The sequence below is a fragment of the Myotis brandtii genome, unplaced genomic scaffold (assembly GCF_000412655.1).
Source record: "Myotis brandtii unplaced genomic scaffold, ASM41265v1 scaffold649, whole genome shotgun sequence".
Lineage (NCBI taxonomy): Eukaryota > Metazoa > Chordata > Mammalia > Chiroptera > Vespertilionidae > Myotis > Myotis brandtii.
In genome coordinates this window covers 1,109,453-1,116,308 of record NW_005370512.1, presented here as the reverse complement: position 1 = coordinate 1,116,308, position 6,856 = coordinate 1,109,453, and the positions used below count along the sequence as shown (strand labels likewise).

General features: G+C 40.1%; 1 pseudogene; it reads left to right on the top strand.

The window, feature by feature from the left end:
• The first annotated feature begins 266 nt into the window (after positions 1 to 266).
• Positions 267 to 873, top strand: LOC102248388 (annotated as a pseudogene).
• Positions 874 to 6,856: the final 5,983 nt, after the last annotated feature.

The following is a 6,856-nucleotide window of genomic DNA, read 5'->3' as shown; positions in this document are numbered from 1 at the left end:
GAGGTACATATTGGTGAGCAGTGGTTGGGGATTTTGTTGTAAAGAGTCAATTTTATGTAGCTCTCTATGTAGACAGAATTTTTTTAAAAATGCAAATTTCTATTTATATGGCCTAAAATGCTTTATCAAAAGTTTGTATTTTTGAACCACTTTAGCTTTTTTTCTTTAATTTTTTATTTAAAAAATGTTAAAGTATAATTAGCATATAATAGTATATTAGATTCAGGTATACAATATTGTGGAGTGCCAACAGCCTTTAGAACAACATGCCAAAGCTTTATTGTGACTGCTGCGATACATACCTCACCCATGACTCTCCATCTGTCAGAAAGACACACTGCAGTGGTAGGAAACACAACGAGAATGTGGAAGACACTATCAGAAATGGATGGAAGAGCAGGCTCAGAGCCTGACAGACAAAACAACTGCAGCATTTCAGCAAGGAAAGATACCTCCTACTCCATTCTCGGCTCCCCCTCCTGCAGGGGTGATGATCCCACCTCCCTCCTATCTTCCGGGTCCACCTCGCCCCCGTATGATGCCAGCACCGTATATGGGGGCCCATGATGCCAATGATGGGTCCTCTCCTCCTGGGATGATGCCAGTGGGACCTGCTCCTGGAATGAGGCTGCCTATGGGAGGGCACATGCCAATGATGCCTGGGCCCCCAATGATGAGACCTCCTGCCCACTCGGCCCAGAATGACTCGACCAGACAGATAATGAGAAAGGGGAGCCTCTTTCTATCAGGCTTCTTTACTTGTTCTACTTCACAGGAGATCGAGGTGCTGTGACTCTGGATGTTTTCTAACAGCAGACAAGGAAGACTCACTCGCTCTTCCTAAGAGAGAATATTTTTTGAGGGAGTAGTGGGACAAAAAAAAAAGAAATTTTCATTTGTATTGTGAAATGTGAAAATAAAATTGTCAACTCTTTTCATTTAAAAACAAAACAAATAACATTTATATACCTTACTATGTGATCACTACACTAAATCTACTAACCATCTGTCACCATGCAAAGTTATTAAAATATTATTGACTATATATTTACTGTGCTGTATACTACATCTCTATGGCTTATTTTGTAACTGAAAGTTTTAGTTTTAATACCATCAAAATTTTGCTTTGATCTTTCATTAAGAAAACACCTGTAACAATCAACACATCATTTAAAAAATGTCACCTATAATTTTAGTCTGAGTATATTTCATAAGTTTTCTGGAAAAAAATCTTGCTTCCTAAGTTCCCAGATATATCATTGAAAATGGCCCTACTCTTTAGTTGCTCATACATATAATGCATTTAGAATGTAGAAAGGACCTGCAAGGGCTGCTTTGAAAGCACATGAAGGGAGACCTACTGGAGCCCAGAGAAGGAAGAGAGAGTTTGTGGTAGGATTGTCCCCAGAGTTGCATCTTAAAAGCATGAATAAGAATTAGCTGAATGAAAAGAGTGAAGGAATAGAATACTTTCAAGGTAGAAATAAGAAGCTGTAGAAAGTTTTCACATATCTATAAATAGGTTAGTGAAGCTATGACATATTTAAAGTAGGTATAAAAGTTGTTGAGGACAATGGTAGATACAGTCAGACAGAAGAGGGCTTTTAACGCTAGTCTGAGAAACTTGAATTGTATGCTATTGGTACTGGGAAGGTAATGACATGAGTTAGACAGATTTGACTTTAGCTCAGGCATTGGTATTGTGTAAGGATCATGGTATATAGATTAACATGGACTAAGAATAAAGACAAAGAAATAATAAAAGGCTACTATAATAGCCTAAGAAAGGTCTTAAAAGTCTAAGTTGGACAGTGGTAATAGGTATAGAGAGAAAGTGAAAGAATTACAAATTATTTTTAAAGTAATAATTGATTACTAATATTGAATACTAAGCATTAGAATATGTAGATGTCAATAATGACTCCAAACTTCTTACTTGGGTGACCCTGTTAGAACCACCAAGATAGAGATCGCAAGACTAAGAACATGTTTTGAGGGAGGAAGTTGAGGTATTTTGTTTTAAACTTATTAGTTTTAAAATGCTTTGGAGTTCTTTGAATAATTATGTCAGGCAGGCACATGGATATAAAGGTTCTCATCTCAGGAGATTTTTTTTTTGTCAAGGGTATAAATCAAGTTTTGTCTACCTATAAATAATAGCTAAAGTCATGAATTTGTCCAGGAAAAAAAATGGGAAAAGAAATAGGCTTAGGGAAAAAAGGAATACCATATTTAAAATGGTGAGCAAAAAGGAGACTCACAAAGGAATAAGGGAAGAAGTTGTGGGAGAAGTGAGAGAATAAAAATATCAAGAGAACAGTTCCAAAGAGGACTAATCAGTAGCGGTAGATGAAATCACCGAACTAACAAGAGCTAAAAGTGCCTGCTTCATTTGAGAATATAAGGAGATCAATTTACATGGAGTAGAGAGCAGAAGAAACTTTGCTGTGCTGACATCATATGGGGAGCAAAAAATTAAGGACCTTAAGTGTAGACTATTCTTTTCATAGAAAGAGATAGTCCTCCTCTGTCCATATTTGAGAAGTTCAGATCAGATAAAGAACAGAGAAATGGCATAGGTGGAAATAAATACAGGCCAAGGGAATAGCAGTATTTTGTATTGCTTTGGTTTGTTTCAGGATGGGAAGTATTTCAGCCTGGTTGTCCATCCTAAAGAGTAAGATCTAATGTGCTCGTCCATAAACGTGTTACCAAATCTCTTCCTTTAGACCATCTGTTATAATGTTGATTTGTTTTCTCAAAAACAAAACACTCTTCTAGTTGCATCAAAATAAATACATTTTGTAAGAAAATTTATGAAAAAGATGCTGAACAACATATGATAAATATACTATAATAGAAATTTTTAGTTTTAGTTCAAATATTTATGTAATTGAGATAACTCTTCAATTTGGACAACCTTTCCCCTTTTGTTTAATTAAATGTTTTCTAAATATCCTTTACTGAGACACTACTATTTTTTTCCTGAGCAGCCCAAAGCAATGTGTTCATTCTTTGGTGGTAACATTACCACATTACTTAATAAATAATGCTTGTAAATGTATCTTTTCAACTAGGCAGTGAACTCCACAGGAACAGGATTGTGTTTTATTCATATTTGTCTACCCATCATCTAGCTAATTGATAATGTTTAATCACTACCTCTCTACCTCCTTAGGATTCCAATTCAGGACTAGTTCCAATGTGGGACTCATAGCTGAGAATAAATGAAGCCATGGAACAACCAACCACAGCCAGAGCAAAATTGAACCAGAACACAAGGGTCATCTATGTTCAGGGGCAAATAAGAATTAAATCCAGAGAGAACGCATATCTGTTTGTCAATTGCAAAGAAAAAGTGTGGAAACAATAACAGGAGCCAGCACATGAGGCCAAAAACCCAGTAAATGCACAAGACTAGGATGAAATGCAGAGGACAGATAAAGGGAGAGAGTCAGGAAATGTGAATGTCTATAATGTTGGGGCACTTGGAGGTTGATTTGGGGGACACTACTTTCACATATTATTATTTTAGGTGGAAACAAGAATAATCACATATGCACGCATACACACATACAAAGGAAGTGTAAGCATGGAGGAAGCTCTGATGTCTTACTTATGTTTAGATATATAAGACCAATTGGCAGAATTTACAGGCTCTTTCAGCTATTCTATGTCTGAACCAAGTCCAGGACACCAGGACTTGATGATGTTGGGAACAATAGCAATAACTATGATATAAGCCTATTTGCTCAAGATGCTATAAAAATCATGTATAAACCTAGTAATATTTAACATTAAGCAGAAAAAGAAGTCACAGATTCAGTCCCACCAACAACACAGAGCAGGGTAACGATTAAAAAACCAGCTCTGAGACTCCGCGGAGTTCTGGAAGGTGGAACCCTGCACAACCCGTGATCTGGGACTTTTTTTCTTTGGGGCCATAAAGCATATCATTGAGACTATTATGGCATTTGAATAAAGTCTGTAGATTAGATTCTCACATTGTAGCAAAGTTAATTTCCTGTTTTTTTGTCATTCTACGGGGGTTATGTAAGGGAAGACCTTGTTTGAAGAATGCACACTAAGCCCTGGCCGGTTGGCTCAGTTGGTTGGAGTGTTCTCCATACACTGAAAGGTCACAGTTCGATTCCCAGTCAGGGCACATACCCAGGCTGTGGGTTCCATCCCTGCCCAGGGTGTGTGGGAAGCAACCCATTGGTGTTTCACTCTCACATCGATGTTTCTCTTTTTCCCATTCCCTTTCTCTCTCTCTAAAAATCAATAAAAGCATGTCCTTGGGTGAGGATAAAAAAAAAGAAAAGAAACACTTAGCCCTGGCTGGGTAGCTCAGTTGGTTAGAATATTGTCCCCAAACGCCAAAATCATGGGCCCTGACTCCCCAGTCAGGGCAAATACAAGAGTCAACCAATGAATGCATAAATAAATAGAACGACAAATCGATGTCCCCTTCTTTCACTCTCTCTAAAAATAAAAAAATAAAAGTATTTAGGAATAAAGGGACATGATGACTGCAACTTACATTCAAACAATGTACACATACATTAGAAAGAGAGGATAATAAAGCAAATGTGAAAAAATGTTAACCTTTGGGGAATCTGGGTGAAAACTACAGGAGGACTTTCTGTATAATTCTTGTCACGTGAAATCACCAAATGAAAAGGTGGGCGGGTGGATCTGCTGACCAGCCCACGGCTCTCCTGCTGAACATTCTCTAACCCTCGGAAGCTTCTAGAGCTCAGATCTGGACACCAAACTAGAGTGATGAGCGAAAGAATTCTGAGAACTTCTGGTTTCTACATGTTGGGATTCTACCGATGGCCTTGGTGGTTGCTGATTACTAACATGTGGTTAATGTGGAATTATCTGTGTTACAGGTTGTTTGCAGAAAACCCTTTTCTCTCCTTCTCATGCACAGTATGACCTGGAACTGGAAGGAGCCCTACATATTTAATCAAGCTCCTTCCACATTCATTGCGCCCTCATTAATATTCTGAGACAGGTGAATCCAGGCTCTTCTGAACAATTTTGGACAATGGAGTCGCACCCTCTCTCATGGCCCATTCATTCTATTACTGGTCAGTTCCGTCCATGAGAAAATTCCTCGACCTGCTGAGCTGGAACCTCTATCCACTGAAACTGGTCCTGTCCCCTGGATGGTGTTACAGCACCACCTCCCCCCATGTTCTTAGTCATCCTCCCCTGAACAAGTTCCGGTTGGTCAATGTCCCTCTAGAATGTAAATGCAATACTGCACGTCTAGCTCGATGATCAGAAAGCAGAGACCACAACCTCTCCAGTGCTGGGCATTCTGTTCACACAGCCTCAGGTGGAACTGGCTTTCAGGCAACTGCATGACGCGAATGACTCATAATGAATATAGACCCGACTTACACCACCGTTTTCTCTTGAGAACCATGCTTAACTGCTGTTGGTGTCAGCTGTTATCAACACCCAGCATCACATCATGCATTTGTCTGCTCAGCGTCAGTCTCCACCCACTACAATGCAACCTCCACGGAGGCAGGGGCTTTGTCCTGTTCTGAATCCCCAGCCCCTAGCAAGTCCTGGCCCATAGCAGACATCCAATAAAGACATGCTGACTAAAGGAATGGCTGTTAAGACCTATCTCCCTTATCCTGTACTTAACAATTTGCTAATAATTCACACCCAGTCGGCTAACAAGAGGGGTTTGAGGTGACTTCCTTTGCAGAGGGCTTTTTGTGACCGTCAGAGCAAACTTTGTTTTCGTTGGAATTTGTATCTTATTAAATTTACATCATTCGTTACAGCTGGTTAAGATCTAATTCCTGGTTCTCTCAACCAACATATCGGCTCTCCCTCCTAGTGTCAAACTGTAGTGAGGCTCACAGAGGTTACAGTAACTTCCTCAAGAATGACTCCACTGCGGCCCGCACTGGTCCTCTTGCATTCCTCAAATTCTCCCGGAAGGTTCTAGGCCCAGAATCTTTGCTTTGGCTGCCCTCTCTGCTAGTACACGCCCTCCCACCCCCCAGGTAGCTACAAGGCCAATTCCTTAACTTTGAGTCACTGTTCAAACGCTTCCTTCTCAGCTGACGCTGGTCGTCCTGTTTAAAACTGTAAAATGTCCCCTCTCCAATACTATCCCTCTTACTGCTCTATATGATTGTTTCGCTCATAGTCCTGATCACCTTTTAATGAGCTTTATAACTTCGTTTATGTCCTGTGTGTACTGTGTGCTATCTGTCCCACCAGTCCTGCCCCTTGCTATAAAAGGGGAGACATGTTTGCCTGTTTTGTTCACTAATGTATCCCAAGTGATGTATCACAAAACAAGCCTGGCACCTAGTAGATGCTCAATAAATATTTGCTGAATGAATGAGTGGACAGTGTCGTCCCTTCTGGACCCAGAAATGTATGTGACACCAACATGAGTAGGACACAAAAGAGCCAGCTGATCACATGCCACCCACATTACCTCCCAGTCACTGGTAAAAACGTGCAATGGGACAGACGTCCTCCCTCCAGAATGGCCTCCATCTATCAACCAGCTCCCTCCGTGTACAGTCTTTCAATCAGTAAAACAAGACAAAGTGCCAGGAACCCTATTTCAAAAAGCATTTTGGCGGCACTGGAACACGCTCGTTTTATACACCATGAGGTCAGTGGGGGGATTCAAAACTGTAATGCAGCACATGATCCCAATTTTAGGAAAACAGCTGTCTAAACAGAAACAACCCTGGAAAGAAATACACCCAAATGTTACCCGTGATTATTTCTGAGGAGTGGGATCATGGTTCATTTTCATTTTCTTCTCTGTATTTTTCAACGTTTCCACAATAAGCAAGTGTTT